We start from the raw sequence: 17849 nt of genomic DNA on the forward strand, positions 1-17849 counted from the left end.
ACAAACATGATGTTAATGCACTAATCTGTTACGTTTATATCATGTAGGCTTTATCGGGGATGAGAAATAATCTTCATCCCTTTCTGTTCCAGGCCAAGCAGATGTTACATTCTGTTTCTGAATGTTAATTCGACATCCAGTTCTGCTGGATCCCAATCCACATTGGGATCACGGGTAATGAACTGGTTGACGGTGCAATCAGATCATCACTACCCCAGAAAAACCGTAACCTGTTGTTCCCCAATACAGATTATTGATTCACATATATTGTTTCTGATAATTGATTCACACAAACACTTTATTCACATGTCTGGCCATTTTACAGAGTCCTGTGTCATCAGAGTGAATTTTTTTACCTTTATTTAAAATTTATCTTGTTAAGCCGGTTTTACATATTATTATTATTGCTCTTTATTATTTCCCCCTGATTGGGGGTTCATTCTTATGACGGATAGTGCTACCAAGTACACAGGGTGGTTGTTGTTGTGTCTGGTGTTACTGTTGGTCGAGGAACTGCCTGACTGTCCTACAGGTGTTCAGATTGCGATTTTTTGGAGTACCATGTAGGTGTTCGCTGGGAGACCTATTGCTGCTAGGCTGTTATGTAGGTTATTTGAAACCATATTGGTGGTTGATACGATCATCGGGATGGTCTTTACTTCTTGCATATATATCCCCATTGATTTTCTGCAGGTTGCCGGCATTCGGCACTGCTATATCAATCATATAGGTAGAATTTTCCTTCTTGTCCACAAGGGTTATGTCCGGTCTGTTGTGCAGGATTGTCTTGTCCGTCATTAAGGTGCAGTCTCAGTATAACTTGTGGGTTAGAGGTCTCTAGTACTGCTTGGGCTTCGTACTTGTAGTACGGTACAATTTATTCGATCAACTGGTATTTCCTTGCTAACTTCTGATGTATTATCCTGGCTACCTGGTCATGTCTATGAGTGTACTCAGTCTGGGTGATCACCTTGCATCCCGCGGTGATGTGTCGGATCGTTTCTGAGGCCAGGTGACATTGTAGACATGTGTCATCTGACACTCCGAGCTCCTTGGCGATGTATTTTCTATCGTTTTTGGTGTTAATTACCTGGTCTTGGATGGCGAGCATGAATCTTTCAGTCTCCAAGAAGAGCGTCCCGTTCGTGAACCATGCATTGGAAGCAATTTTATCTATGTGATCTTCATGCAGTGTCTTCCATGGATCGCTTCTCGGCCTTCCGGCTCAGATCGTATTGTAGTGTCTGGCATGGCGTGTCTTCTTTGCCCATCTTTCTAACTTCGTTTGTTACGTCTGGGTGGGACGCGACTTCTCGCTTAGTTTGAGTACTGCATACCGCTTGTCTATCTTCCTTATGGCCTGGTGGAGTGCTGCTGTGTTTCTGGTAGTAATCCATCAGGTTAGCAATCCTGTTCTCTGTTGCTCGATGAGGGCTATCAGGCCCCTTCCTCCTTCTTTCCGAGCTATTGTTAGTCTCTTCACTGCTGACTTCGGGTGGTGTTGGCAGCTTTTGGTCATCATTGTCCTTGTCTTTCTCATGATCTCCTCCAGTTCAGTGTTAGGCCAATCTATGATCCCGAAGGAGTTTGTTAGCACTGGGACTGCATAGGTGTTTATTGCTTTAACCATGTTCGCTCCATTCAGCAGGCTTCTGAGTCTCTGATGGTATTTTTGGGTCAGGCAGACCTTGATTGACTTGTGCTCTAACTGCTGAGCCTGCGTCATCGCCAGGTATTTATAGGTCTCTCCCTCTGCCATAGCTTCGATTTCTTTACCAGTCTGCACCTGATAGTTTTGTCAGACTAATTTCCCCTGATGCAATCCGTGGGGCTTGCATTTGTCTAGAACAGCGGTTCTCAATACTGTGCGTCCTGACAACCTGGGCAGGCGCCATAAATTACCAGGAGCGTCGCGGACGATCTAATAGTTTATGTAAGATTTCCATGGCAAATATTAAAAATGTATTAAGAATGATTTTTTTTTTTTTACTATTACATATCTACTACTATTTGATCTGTATTATTAATGTAAATAATTATAGAAAATATTTCGGGTATTTTTGACGAAGAGAACGTATCGTGTTCCCTTACCGTATTCTTGGAATCTGATTAGTACGAGCAATTGGTTCCGTTATTTTCGCATGTTGTTTGACCTCGAATGAGTCTGGATTATTGTAGTAACATATTAAAAATAAGAAATTGCACAATTTTACTAGATGTTTTTCTTCAAGGGAGGTGGCGCCTCCGTGGGCAGGAGCAGCAGTGCGTAGCACACGCTTCTTGATTAGACCGGGGTTCGAGCCCGTGACCACCAAATATGTAGGATGCGGAAAGGTCAGGGCATGACCACCATACGTCAATTCCCAATTTGTGCTTATTTGCATGTTTTGACGTAGTTATGTAACTGGTTAGGTCACTGAAATCTTCTCTGTTACCTTTCATATGACCTGATTTTGGCCAACTATAGTCTTAATTGTTAATGCTCCAATAAAACCCAAACCAATCAACCAACCTACTCTACTCTATAAATACATTTCTCTCAGGGCATTTTGAATAGCAAGCTACCGTGTTCTGGTAGCGAAAGAAATGAATCGACTTCCGTTCTGGAAAGCTTGCGGTGAAGTGTAAATAATTATTCTAATCTTTACCAACCTTAAGTACGAAATCGGTGTTAGAGAGCAGAAAATTCAGGGCTGAGTGAGATTTCCCATGAGAATTTTTTGAGAGGTGCACTCAGTAGAGTAAATGATGACTTATTGTTTCTTTTCGAATTGGAGCGTTCAAATCTGAATAAATATTATTATGTATTGTTTTGTGCGTGTATGTGTGCTTATATAGTTTTCGTTGCTCAGCAGTAAAGGATTTATTTATTAAGTGTATTCACTGCCCTACCATTAGTATCTAGACACCTGCCTTTATATAAAAAAAGAGCTTCTTTTGTGTCATTTAATATTTTGTGCTGAAACCTTTTGCTTTTATGATGGCCTTCAACCTTCGCGGAATACTCTCAACCAGCTTTCTATAAATGTCAGGTGACATGTTCCCACTCTTGGCGTTTAACGTAGCAACCAGTTCGGTCTTGTTCTTTGGGCGATTTCGACGTGCACGTACCCGACGATCGAATAATCCCAAAGATGCTCGATAGGGTTCAGATCAGTATTCTGGGCTGGCCAATCCCACTTTTCCACACCCATTTCCTCAAACACTTTGTGACGACTCGAGCAGTATGGCATGGCACGTTGTCTTGCTGATACAGGTATGGGCGTTCTCCGAAGTATTGTCATAATGTTGGAAGTGCATAATTGTCCAGCCTGTCCGGGTATTGCACAGCATTCATGGTTTTGTCCATAACGACTAATGTGCCCAAGCCAAACCATTAAAGGAGTCCCATACCATTACATTGCCTCCGCCAAACTTTGTTATTGGGAGGATACAATCAGGAATGAACTATTCCCATGGCATTCGCCACACCCAGGAACGGCCATCAGACTGGTACAGTGCGAACCTCGACTCGTTTGTCCATAGGACTGTTTTCCATTGCTCTACAGTCCAGGATTCGCGCTCCTAACACCATGGTAATCGGCTTCTAGCATTTGTTCAGGTGATCAATTCTGTTGAACTGTTAAGGTAATTCTGTTGAACGTGTCATCTTGCATGCCCACTTTTGCAATTGTCTGTTCGAAGCCCAGTGTGCATATTTATAGCAGGTTGTGTGACGTATTGCATTCATAGGACCTGTTTCTCCATCGATGGAGGGATGTCCGATATTAATTGTAGGGCAGTGTATATATATCCACCTTTTAGTAAGTATTCTTATTGCTAAAGTGTGTTGAGTTATCTAAGCATATCACTAAATCATTTAAGAATTAAGAGTTATCACTTAAGAATATAATTTAAGAATTAAAATTTTCTATCCTTTAAGAATATCACTCCATCACTTAAAAATGTGATTCCTGCATTTTAAAAATAGTTTCTGTGTTGATAGTACGCTATTTAAACAGCATGTTTTGGATTTCATTTGCATAAATTCAGGTATTTTGTTGTGTCTTTTGTAGGACGTTTTGATTCCATTCCTAATTATAACATTACGTTTTTTTTTTTTTGTATAATTTGATACTTTTCTCATGAAAACCTTGTCAAAACATCAATACAGATAGCGACCAAACAAGCAAGTGTGAATGCACAAAATATGTATGAATGGGACAAAATAACTCTGGACTACAAATCTACTCAATTTACGCTACATCAGAACGAAGTTATTTTTAGAAGCCCTGATGAAAGTACATTTAAGCTTGCTCAGACTATCTTGTTTTCTTCGCATCTAACACTTCTGATGGCTGAAAGTGTTCACAATTATTTCAAAGAGTACAAAAATGTACAATGAAATACTTTGTTTGCACGAGCCCCTATCTACTCAGGCAGAGAAGCAGAAATTGTCTCGGCAAGCTTTAATGGACTTCGTCAGTGCTTTTAAAGTTATTTTGTAATTTGGACGCAGTATAATTTGAATTATGTAGACAAGAATGGATACTACTTGATATGATTTGATGTCCAAAACAGCATGCTTCAGAAGGTAGAGCACTAACTGCGGAATTCTTTGTTTTGTCCGACAGTTCAGCTCCTGATTTTCTTTTGTTCCAGAAACTAAACCTTTGCAGTGATGGGGCAGCATATTCGCGTTCTTCAGCACTCAGTTCCTTATTCAAACATGACATTTCAACACCGGAAGTTCGATACCTGCAATGCCACGATATCTAATTTCCTCTCTCTCTCTCTCTCGCTCTCTCTTTATATATATATATATATATATATATATATTGAGCTTCTCCTGACAGTCTAGAATAGTCCTTTTGTGACTGTCCTGGACTGTGAACTGAATAATGCTGCCATCTGTGGTTCGTTCTTTGAACGACTTTGTGAAATAACGTAATATCATTAAAAGGAAAAGATATGATGTAACATAGTGATTAAAACTTTGTTTCCAATAAAATGATAACACTGCCATACCAAGAGCAAACTTTCGAAATTCAGCAACGAGAGTCAGCCTGGAAATTTCAACTTCTATTTATTATTTATTCATATCATAATTCTGGTGATTTCTATTGGCTTGGTGCACTGTGGCGCCATCTGGTACGTTATACAGAAAGCAATGAGAAAGGGAAACATTTTCATCATTTATATTATAAGTAGTATTAAAACAGCAACTTTAATATTTTAATTTAAAAGTGTGAAACAAACCTCAATTTTATATCTGAAATTCTAAATTTATGGAAAGAATATCGGGTAATTATCAAAACAACGATAAAGGTTCAAATTAAAAAAAAAACTGATATATTCGAAAATGTGCCGATTTTGTTCCTTAATTGTTTAAAACATTAAATTCTTTGTTGCAAGATTTGCTGTTTGTGCGGTACTGTTTATACCCTCTTATATACAGCTTAGGGAATAAACAGAAACCTATTGACACGTTGTAATGATCTCTGCAGTGACCTCTCTATTTCTAAATAAGTAGTACAATAAATTAAGCGACACTTGGCTGAATAAACCTAACTACGCCTCTCTGAGCTTTTCGGAAATATTATTTCCCTCTTTAAATTCTGCCATGCCAGGAGTAATCAAAGCCGCATTTCTGGAAGCAATGCGGCTTTATCTAAGCATGGAATGCATTATTTTCAGTAACGCTAATTGCGGTTTAGCAAAGTTCAAAAGCGTGCTTCTTCGGTGAGCAACAACGGACACATTTCGAAGAATCAGATGAATATTTTATAACACAAAATCGTGCAGTTATATCTTGCGGACTCTGTTGGGACGGATCTTAGAGACTTCTGTGGTTTGAGCCTTCCGCTGTCTAAATTTCGTGTTCCACGCAACGATCATGACTTGAACAACATCGATACAAGTGAATATAGAAACGCCAAGCCACATACCTAGGTATCCTCCTATGTAACTGAGAACTTCAACGGGCTGCAATGAGAGACAAAAATTAGTACGATGGATCTTTTCATTGCCAAATGTACATACTTAGAAAGAATTTTAATTCAAGTTTCAGTTCACGAAATATTTAAACTTTTCATTTGCATCTCGCGTTTTCGTCTATCTGATATCCATTTCGGACTGCGGGGAAGCGGATTTCAGACACTCCTCACAATCCCTCATAAAACAGCTACAGCTTAGTTCGAATGACGATTCCATATTTTTTCTCGTTTCTGGTGTAGTGCTCGACTTTTAATTTTAATAATTCTATAATAAATCGCAATTAATCTTTAACAATAGGAGCAAATCTACATTAAAGATTAAATGAATAGTACGTATTAATTAATAGATTTAACTAATAAAAATAATCTCACGATAGAGATATAAAACCTTACTTCATACTTAGCTTGGTAGGTGTATGTGGTTTCCATCAATTGGTCAAAGTGCATTTTCACTTGCACAACTGAGCAGCTGGAAATTAATAAAAAAACACAATTGATTGAGAAACATTATTCGCAGTTTTAAGCAAATAATGATAGAGAAACTGATCAACGCAAAAATATAGAAAAGGAAAGATGGATGTAGGAAATTAACCCTTCGCAAACAGAAAGCACGAAATAAGAGAAGTAAATCTGGTTTCTTTTTACTGTACACTGAAGTTCCAAAATTGGAAAACTTACCTTTTGTTGCGTAGGATGCTTCGCTAGAAAAAAGAAATTTTCATTTAAAAGAGGCATTTGAATGGCGACATATTTTAACCATAAATTTCAAAGTTTAAACTTTTCTGGAGAAATTAAAGCTAATTGTATTTCCAAAGTCAAGTGGAAAATTGAATACATGTTGTAGTAATTAAACAACTGAAGTACTCTCCACACAAGTTAATTACAGTACACTGACAGACCAAAGTTGTGGCACTGACGAAAAATCCAATAGCTTTCAAATTGCAGAATAATTGATAAAAGTCAATAAAAATTGTATTATTTGTGAATTAATTTAAAAGTATAGTGAAATTCAAGCAGTTGCCCTTGACATTCCTTAGTTTTATAACCGTGTTTGGCATTAAAATCTCATAAAGCTCCCACCTTGTTTCTCTCCAAACGTTTTCTGCAAATAGATAGTGGCTGATTTTGTCTTCTTAGTTGTCTACACTTCTTATAGGACTCTTTTCCTCCTGTATGTAAATGACCTACCTTCACTAATTGGAAATCCTAACCATAGCTTGGTGATAGCACATTGCATTCCACCTTCCAATTTGAGAAACCTTTGCATGCACAATTTTGATTTCTCGAATATCTACCACCAGTTCCTCTTTTTTATTAACAAAAACAACAAGCGGCCCCCAGCCAGAAACTGGCAAATCCGCTATGTACATACATAGATATATATATATATAATGATACATACAATGATATATATACATATAATCGTGTTAATTACAATGTTATAAGTGTAATGAACATGTAAAATGTTTACACAGCAAATCACATCACGCAACTAATCAGAAGTATTAATTGTGGTACAGGAACTACAAGACAGCAGTCTTTTTCTGTCGTGGGAAGAACGAAAAAAATAGTAGATGGCAGGCGATATCACTTTTAAGAAATATCGATAGACATTGCAGGTGTTGGGTTGGTTCCTTGTTGTTGATATGTTGATAAACTTGAGAAGAGTTGCTTTCTTTTGGTGAAAACAGCAGAGCAGAATTGTTGTAGAGCTGAGAACGATTGAGAATTTTCAGTCAGTGCCACTTCATTTCCTTCAGAGAAGTTGCTGACAGCAGCTTGTAGTGCATATCTGTCATCGCGGTACAGGCTGCAGCGATACAGAATGTGCGTCCAGGTTTCCTCAGCACCACACAAGCAGAGATTGGTTTCAGACAACCCAAATTGAAATAGTTTCGAGTTGATGGAGCCGTGCCCAGTAAGTACATACGATGTTCGTAGGCTGGGAGAAAACCATCGGCGGACGTTCTTGTTGAGAGGGAAGGTAACTGCAGGAACAAAAGAGCGGGTGACTTGACCAGTAGTACTGGAATCCCATCGTGATTGCCACACACACTGATAAGTTAAGTTCCAGATTCCACACACACTGATAAGTTCCAGATTCTCCGTTTCTCGTCTTTGATGTTAGCAGTTAAGTTGCATGAGATGCCGAGAATCTCGCTGGGTCTCCGCTTTAGACGATAGCATAGTCCTTTGAAGATGACATGCAGTCTAGTGGTAAGACTCCAGCAAGAACCTGCAGAGCGGCAGAGGACACTGTCCTGCAGACCCAGAGCATGGCAAAGCAGCAGTCCCCAGTCCAATTTGGAAATTCAGATTATTGCTGTAGTGAACTTCTTAATCTTTGAGGCGAGGTGATTAATATGAGAGGAGAAGGTTAACCTGTCATCTAAAATACATTTTAGATAACAGGTTAACGCCCAGATGTTTTAATTCAGGAACAAATGGGATTTGCTTTCCGTCTATCTTGGGAATGCGCGCGTAGCACAGTGGTATCATCACAGTCCTCCCCACACCGGGTGGAAAAAGCCTGGGTTCGAATCCCGTCGATGACGCGAGGAACTTTAATGGGCTTTTTTCACTCCATGGCTGAGTTAGTTGGTCTCAGGCGTAGATAGCAAGGTTTTTCTCCCCAGTAACTGGGGTTTTTTCGTCCAGCAAAACAGGCAAATCAACCATAGAACATACGCAATTTACAAACACAAATACGGGTTAATGTATTTAATTACGGGTAACCCTAAAATAATAATATTTTTCCGTCTATCTTTATATTTGGAGGTCTTCTGTAATCTAACTTGCCCTTAAAAACCATCAGTTTTGTTTTTGTGGCAGATATTCGCAGTTTATGTATATTTGACCATTTGATTAGTACAGAAAGAGTTATAATGGCCGATTGTTCTAGTTGAAGACGCGATCGACCTGAAATTAGAAGAACCAAATCATCAGCGTAGGCAAAGGCAGAGATATTGTCAGGTTTTTGCTTGAGACAGCTGTCCAAAACTATGTTCTAGAAGAGGGGTCCCAGAACTTATCCCTGGGGGCATCCTCTTCAGATAATCCTTGAGAAGACTGCTTTTTCGAGATTACTTGGATGAGCCTATTTCGAAATTAGCTTCTAATAACTTGAAACAGTTGCTGAGAACACTTGGCTTTGGTAAAACAATTGAGAGCGCTCTCCCACCAGAGGGAATCGAAAGCTCCCTCGAAGTCAACGAATATATCATTTCATATTTAGCTCTCGAAGCTGATATGTGGTTAACTAAAGAGACCAAGGCGTCTTCACAGGATTTTCCCTTCTTGAAGCCAAATTGGGATGGAGACATTAACTGTTGACCTTCAATTAAATCTGCTACTCTGGGTGCTAACAATCTTTCAAATAATTTGCCAAGGTTTTTCAAAAGAGAGATGGGTCTGTATGCTTTGGGATCAGATTTATTTTTGTCTGGCTTGTGAGTAATTTTAATCAAAGCTACCTTCCAGAGATTAGGAAACATCCCCTCAGTAAGACATTTGTTGTACATAGAAGTATTTCTGGAAATATTTCGGCAAATTTGATAATTACAGCATTTTCCTCAAGATCTAAACCTGGACATTTATGGATATTAATTTTGCTTAGGGCCAGCTTTAGCTAGGGAAAAGTGAAGAGATCCGTTTCATATGAGGAGTTGTAGGTTGAATTTCTATTCCTGATAGATATTTGTTCTGGAGTTTCTGTTGTGAGATCGTCCAGGGGAAGCAAACGATCCAGCATGGCGTTAACTGAATCATTCCAGTTAGTGGTTTCTGTGTTGTACACTTCATGAGAGTGATACTTGTTTTTGATAATTTTATATTATAGACCCCAGGGATCAGAATTTCCTCTGGAGTGAACTAAGTGCTGCTAGGAGGCAAGTTTTTGTTTTACAATTGTATTTACGTAATCGTTGCACTGGCCTTTATAGATATTTTTTAGTCTGGTGACTTCTGATTCAGGCCAGGACCTCCTCCGTTGAAAGTCTCTGCGTGATTTGTATACTTTTTTGCGTAGAGTGGAAAGTTCAGCTGTCCACCATGGAACTGTAGTATGCTTGCTAATTTTCTTCTTAGCGGAGCGTTGTGTAGGACGAAGTAAGGCAGCCTGTACATAGAATGCATATTCTGATGCATTGAACTGGTTCAAAGACCGGTGAGTGTCAATGTTAAAATCCTGGTGAACTGAAGACATAAATAAATGCCATTTGATGGTTTTGATAGAAAATCTTCTAAGATCGTTTGGAGGAGAAGAAGGAGGGGGTCCTGTAGTATTTCGAAGGAGAGATACCTTAAAAGTGATTGCTCGGTGGTCACTGTTTGTGTAGTCAGTATGTATGGTCCAATCAGAGATCCTCGAGGACATGGCGGACGTTGAAATGGTTAAATCAATGTTTGATTCTCCGTGGACGTTTGAGAAGGTGTGCGGTTGGTTGGGTAAGTTCTGCAGATTTAAATTGTAGGTGAATAAAAATTCCTCGAAAATCCTATCTCTGTTCTCCAAGACACTGCTGAACCATAAGAAAGATTTTGAGTTTGAATCAGTTGTAATTATTAAATATGTGGGATTTAAAATAGCAAACACCTGTTCTAGATATCTTTGTCATAAATTAATATCTGCTCATGTCTTGCCATACAACCACGATTTTCCCGTCATCCACCTGCCAAGCTGTCCCTACACTCCCCTCTACTCGCCACAAGCCACCATCAAAGTTTCAGTGGAACCTTCCGTACAGGACGAAATGTTCCAAATGGGATACAGACATCCAGTGGAGACTGTGGCACAACATCCTTCCCACCCCAGTCAAGCTACAAATCTTCGGGTTATGCTCCTCAAACTACTGCCTCTTCTGCGCCACTCCAGGTACCCTGGAACACATATATCTGGCATGCCCTGTGAACAAGGAACTCGTCAAATACGCTTTGGATGCAGCAAAGCTTGCCTGCAACCACGCCCACACTCCGGAGGACTACTGGTACCTACTTCACTCTGAGCAGACAGCACACACCACCTATAACTTCTTATTCATTGCGGCCAAGGCCGTCATTTACAACTTCTACTTGAAGCACACAAGAAGCGGTGACAACGTGCCTCCTGTCGACGTCGATCATCGATGCAACATCTGAAGTGGAGCCTACGGAGGAAGTTGGAGAGCAGACTTCTACTCGAATTCCACAGCAAAAATCCAGAAACTGGAGATCATCTTAACAGCGAATGGAACAGTGGCGGTCACTTCTTCACCATCACTGAACAGTCCATCACCTTCAACGTGTGACACTTAATATGAGAATGATCCAACGCCAAGAAACTGTTTTCTTAATTCCTGAAATTGAAATGTTGAAACGTTTGTATTTCATTCTCAAAAGTTTTCTTTATCTTTCCTTTTCTTGCTTTTTACATAGAATGTGAATAGTTGTTGTTGAAAATGTATCTACTGTTCACGTTTTAATTAAATAAAAAATAATAATAATAATAATATCTGCTGATGGTGGACAATATAGTGACAGTAAGCAGAACGAGAAAGTTGATGTAGAGACTAAAATACAGGTGGAATTTTGATTACACAAGCCAGAGATAACAGTGATATCCAGTTGTTGTTGAATATGACGATGGCAGATTTAGGATCTGTTGCAGAGGACTGGATGATTCTTGTAGTCATGGGATATCCCATAACTTTGGAAGATTGCCCATAAAAGTGCTTAGAGACATAAGGTGCCTGAATGCATATAATATCCAATAAATGTTCCGTTGCAATGAGCCTGATCTCATCAGCAACGCATCTAGAGTGTTGTGCATTGTTCTGCATGATTGTAAGTTGGAAGGGATAGTCTGGTTCGCTGCCTAGCTATGCAGAGAGAGGCACACTGCTCGTCTCTGCTTTCGAGATCGCTTGTACCGCTGGTTGTTCATTATGATCGCCATACGATGGCATTACCAAGACACCTGCGGGCCAGATATCTGTGTTTAGATATCTTTCTATATTGGGACTTTTGATCTTAATCCGGAAACAGGAATAGGATGGATGCCTCGTGTGGACCTTTATGGGGGTACGGCGGTATGTTGAGCTGCTTCAGAAGGGTTTCAATTTGTTCTACTGTTGTTTCCGTGCATAGTCGACTTATAAAAATGCTGGAGGGCCTTTCCCTACTTCCTCTACGCTGCACCGTTTTAATACTCAGTGTGTTAGGGTCAGAGCCAATAACTGCATCACGATTCTGAGCTGCTTGGATGAAGGTCTCCTTGTCTTTCTTGGAAGTAACTTTAGTGCTGATAGGTGCTCCTTAAATTCCAATCTCCAATTTCACGTTAACAGAAAAAAAAAAAATAGTTAACTTCAGTTCTTCTAAAACTTTGTGCAGTCTTATATCTCGCCAGAGTAATCTACTGCTTCTATGTCTTCGACGGTACTCGGATGTCTAGGCAAGATCTCATATCTCTACCTAAGATTATCCTGCCCTCTAATCTCTCTTGACATAAATATATCGCAAGTAGTGTTTCCTCTTCATCACAAAACTTGCTTTTCGCTCTCATTAGTATTTTTCTTCTAAACAACTACTCATTCTATACAAAACTCAAATCTGCAAGAATATTTTACCCGCATCTGGGATCATTCTCCCAAGCTGCTGTCAAACTTCTTACCTAGATACAAAAAACGGGCAGCCAAGCAGTTTAAAAGAGGAGAGTCTTTTAATCTCGTCTCTCACAAAGTCACTTCGCTAAATATCATAGTTTTCCTTCCTTTGTTATTCAATCCTTTCATAATACAGTACATTACTATCATACGTAAGCATAGAACTGGGGATGGACCAGCCCATGGAGGACATCCCGGGGTTGGACCAATACAGCTTACTATGCATCTACCGTGCACTTGTGCAATCTAAACTTGATTACGGATTCCAGGTTCATACCTCAGTCAGACACAGTGTACTTAGATGGTTGGACCTTGTCCATCAGATTATCCTTATTGCTACTGGAGCATTTCGAACATCTCATTCCCAGAGCCTATACGTGGGGGCAAATGAACCGCCGCCATCGCTTCGTCGACGTAAGCAGTTGTCTCTAAAGTACGTTTTAATAGGGAGAGCCGTGCCAGATCATCCTACGTGGACATCCGTTTTTGAAACGCGTTGGAAAAATTTGTGCAAAGTCCTTCAGACTGCCACTCGTCCTTTCGGTATTCAGATGCAAGAGCTACTCAGAGAGCTTAACATCATGGTAAACAAGGTTGACCAATCACCAAAGCAGCCCCTTTCATCTTGTCATGCTCAATTTGCAGCATGCAACTTTTCCCTTAAGAATGGGATAAAGTATGGTACTCCATCAATGGAGAGGACTATGGAGGGAAAATACTCCAGGGGTAGACCAAAAAAACCTTCATCGGGACGTCGCTGGGTGAAGCAGGACTTCAAAACTTCGAGAAATTAAAAAAAAACGGCACAGGAGAGACAAAGATGGCGACCGCTCATCAGAGGAACTAACCAATCACAAGACTGAATTCCTGATGATGATGACTCCATCATCTGCCTACTTGCATTTCTACTCAGCGCACCGAGCTGATCATATTGTATTCTTTCCAGTTTTCAATAATGGCTCAAAGTCGGAATGATATGTAGGATCTGCTGCTACGGTCTTCACAGAAACTTATATATCAGAGCAGATTCTCTCTCTGAATCTGGCATATACATTTCAGAACTGCGCGCAGTAGAATTAGCTTTGGACCTCATCATAACGTGGCAGTACTAACGGTTTATGATACATTCCGATTTCTTAAGCGTATCACAGGCTTTATTAACTTTGAAATACAGTTCTCATCCTGTCCTATCTCGGGTTCAGCAGAAGGTAGATTCTCTCTATGAGCATAAATACGATATCCACTTCTGCTCGACTCCTTGCCACATTGGGATCAATGAAAATGATTTCGCTGATGCTGCTGCAGCGAAATCAACTTCCATTAATAATCAAGAAACTCCCAATGGCAGCATTCGTGGAACAGAGAGTCTACCAATAAGTTACGTTAGATAAACCCAGTAGTCGAACCATGGAAGTCTAGTCTGCCCAGGGATCGTAAAGAGGAAGTTATTCTTGCTAGGTTCCGCATAGGACACAGTTATTTTATGCATTCATTTTTGCTGAGGGGCAATGATATTGCTATGTGTTAGTCCTGCGACACCATTGTATCTATTAGACACAAATTAATTGACTCTCCAGATTGTAGCTATACTTAATAATAATAATAAGATTCTTTATTAACATAAATTTTATACACTAGTGATTCCTTACACAGAAAGCCAGAGGAATCTTACAATTAGTTGTTTATACAAGTGATTTTGATTTATAAAAAAAAAAAATAAATAAAAAAAAATAATAATAATAAAATAAATTAAATAAATAAAACAATAATAATAACTATATAATAATTAATAGATCAAAGCAAAGATAATAGTCAAAATGTAAAAATGAATGAAGTAGTAATTACAGCGAAAAAGGACTACAAGTTGAGCAGAACATGAGATTACATCAGCTAACTAAGATCGGCACTTCCATAAATGTCCTTTACAAACAGCAAGATAGGACAAGATGCCATCGCCATATGCCTTGTCCATAGTCCACAGGTCGATGTTGAGCGAGTTGAGAGTGTCCAGAGTCACATTTGGGAAGTGTCTCTTGAAATTCTGTAACCGCTGGAGCCTTGAGCACAAGGAGGGGGTACTACGGAGATGTCTGCCTGGCAAACGCCAACCAACCGTGTTCCAGATGTTGATGTGATCCTGCTTAGCTGAGCACAGATGAAGGAATGACTTTATTTTTAGCACAAAGGCTCTGTGGACTATGGGCGTATATTGCAGGTTGCAGCAGAGAGTAGATTTAGATGTTGTGTAGATCTGGTGCAACCACAAGTTGGCCCACTTCAGCACCCAGAATTCTAGGCCCCACAGTTTCCTGAGGCTGGTGGGTGGTTCCGCCGACCAAACTTTCATGGCATAGGAGAGTACACTACAGAAGTAAGTTGCGAGGTACTTCTTGATTATTTTCTTATTGTGCGTTTTGCACAGATCAATTTTCATTCCCCAGAACGCTCTCAGGGCTTTGGAATACTGAGCTTGGATTTGTTTTTATAGGTGAGGTTGCCATCAAGGATTACTCCTAGGAAATTGACACTATCTGTGGGAGTCAGGACATTTCCTGCCAATACCGGAAGTAGAGAAGATGCAGTATCAGTAGTCATCCGACTTGGGGTAAAGATAAGATAATTTAACTTCTAAGGACTGACAGGCCAAAATATTTAGCATACTTACAGAATGTATTTAGGTAGCTATTTACAGATTCAGAGGCGGTTTGTCTTTCTTGTGAAGGACCAACATGGCGTTTGCATGGCAAGTAGCAAACAGTATCATCAGCATACGATAGGAACGCTGGAATTTGATCCATCAGTGGAACGAATATTGCTCCAAATAACAAGGCTGAGAGACAACCATCTTGTGGGATCCCTACTTCGACGCTTTTAGTGACTTTAACGCCATCGCCTTTGAAGTGAAGCATTCTCCTAGATAGCAAATTATTGAGAATCTCGAGCATTTTTCCGGATATCCCGTAGAATCTCTCAAGTAAGACAAGAAGGGGTGTTATTTGGACTGAGTCGAAAGCAGATTTCATGTCGAGAAAAATGATGTGAAGATCTTCGTTGTCATTCCAGGCCTGAAGAATTTTCTGTGATAATGACTGTAGGCAGGTTACCGTAGATCTATTAGGCATGGCATAATGGGTGTGTTCTGGCCTATGCTCAAAGATTGCGAGTGCTACATCATTATAGATGCACTTCTCGAGGCATTTCAGGAAGGGAGAGGCAATTGATATTGGTCTGAAATCAGCCGATTTTTTCGCATGAGGCTTTTACGGAACTGCCATGACTCTGTATGATAACCAGCTTGAAGGCAACCGTGCAAATTTGAGTACTTTGTTGTAGAGTTGAGTGAGCTCTTTGCTGATCAAATAAGAAGCAATTTTATAACTAAAAAGAGGTATTGCGTCAATTCCTATGGTGGACTTCTCAGGTAGTGAATTTATTATTTTTATTAGTTGTTCTTCGGAAATATCTGTATTACTAGTAGGTGAAGAAATGTTAAACGCTTCGTTCCAAGGATATGCTTCGGACACACGGTGATCTCGCTTAAAACACAGCACATGCTCACACTATTCCTGGACATCTAAAGACAGAGGGGTGCAAGTATGACTTGTGGACCACACACGTTTTCCCCTGGATAGACGGCGGTTCATGAAATTGTCAATAGAAAATTGTTTCCTTTTATGGAAATCCATCCTTGCTTTGGAAAATCTGGCGTATCACTCTTGTGAAGGCGACTTCTTGTAAGAGGCATGGGCTGCCTTTTTTTCCCTAAAGGCCTTGGTCAGGAGGTCATTCCACCATGGCTTTGAGTGGGGACTAAGGATGCAAGTTTTGGACATTGCAGACCTTGCAATGAATCCCATCCATCTCGAAAGCCAGTAGGCAGCCTCATTTATGTTAAGCTCAGCCAGTATGTTCCATGGGTAAAGTTGGAAGAGGGTAGTAACTTTTCCAATGTTGATGTATTTTGGATTGTATACTCTCCAGACAGTGTTCGTAGTTTGTACTTTTGTACGTTCATCCTTAGGTGCCTGCAGCGATATCATTGCAGTAATCGGAACATGATCGGACGGGAGCAAGTTCTCAGTTATGGTCAGGGTTTCCTCTACTAAACAGTTTGAGAAGATGCGTGCAGGGTGGCATCGCCGTGTGAGGGAGGAACATGAATAAGACCAATGCCCATTTCCGACATGTTCAATGACAGAGTATCTAGGAGCTTCTTTGTGGCTGGCAGTGGAAGGTTAAAGTCTCCGAGGATGATGAGCTTTTGCCGATAATTGATTGTGGATGACAGCCATGCTGTCAGATTAAGGACAGAATCCTCAGAAACTGGTGGAGATAAATAAACGGCACACACAGAGATCGACAAACCAGCAATTCGGTAGATTCCAAGAACAGCTTCTATGTCACCTCCTGGATAAGTAGATGCCTTAATCAGGGGTAGTGAATTCCTTTGACAGATTGCTACACCGCCACCTCGTCTCCCAATTCTATTAGCAGCCAGCGTGTGATAGCCAAGATTTGAGGTGAAGGCAGCAATTTCCATTTCATCTCTGAGCCAGGTTTCAATCAGAATGACGAAGTCGTACTCTGAGCAGGAAAGCAAATCAAGTAGACCATCTAGCTTTTTTTGACACTCCTGATGTGTTGTAGGAAACATCGAATTTTTACTTCGACAGAAGGTTGTACTATGATGAGATTACTCTTGGAACAGAATTTTCTTTTCACATAATGATCTGAAATCTCGTCCCGGGATCGATGTCGCGTTCGATGTGCTCTCATTCTGGATATTCTAACTGGAATGCGATCGGTCCGATGTTCGCTCGTCATCTCCACGTTAGACATCCATAAGTTGCACCCGCTCTCGGATATGATTTGGGAGACTCCGCTAGAGAGGACAGGTAGCTATGCTGGTGTAGTTATACATTGTTGTGGAATGGGGTTCGGGCTTGATAAGTTCTTGTTCTTTGGTGTCCCATAGTATGGCATTACCAACAGACCTCTGGGCCTGTATTCTGCATTGAGGTATTGTTGATAATTAGGCCCATCAATCTGAATCCTAAAGGAAGCATGAGACGGATGCTTGGTATTGATTTTGAAAGGCATTATCGCTTTTAATCATCTGACTTATACACTACTTAATCTTTCCAATCTTAAGTCATACATGGTACAAAATGTAACAGATTCTAATATGTTCCAAGTTTGCGGTTATCTGGCTGTCTTGTTGTAGTCACTGCCC

This window comes from Mastigoproctus giganteus, chromosome 2 (genome assembly GCF_048544385.1).
Source record: "Mastigoproctus giganteus isolate SK-2022 chromosome 2, ASM4854438v1, whole genome shotgun sequence".
In the NCBI taxonomy this organism is placed as follows: Eukaryota; Metazoa; Arthropoda; class Arachnida; order Uropygi; family Thelyphonidae; genus Mastigoproctus; species Mastigoproctus giganteus.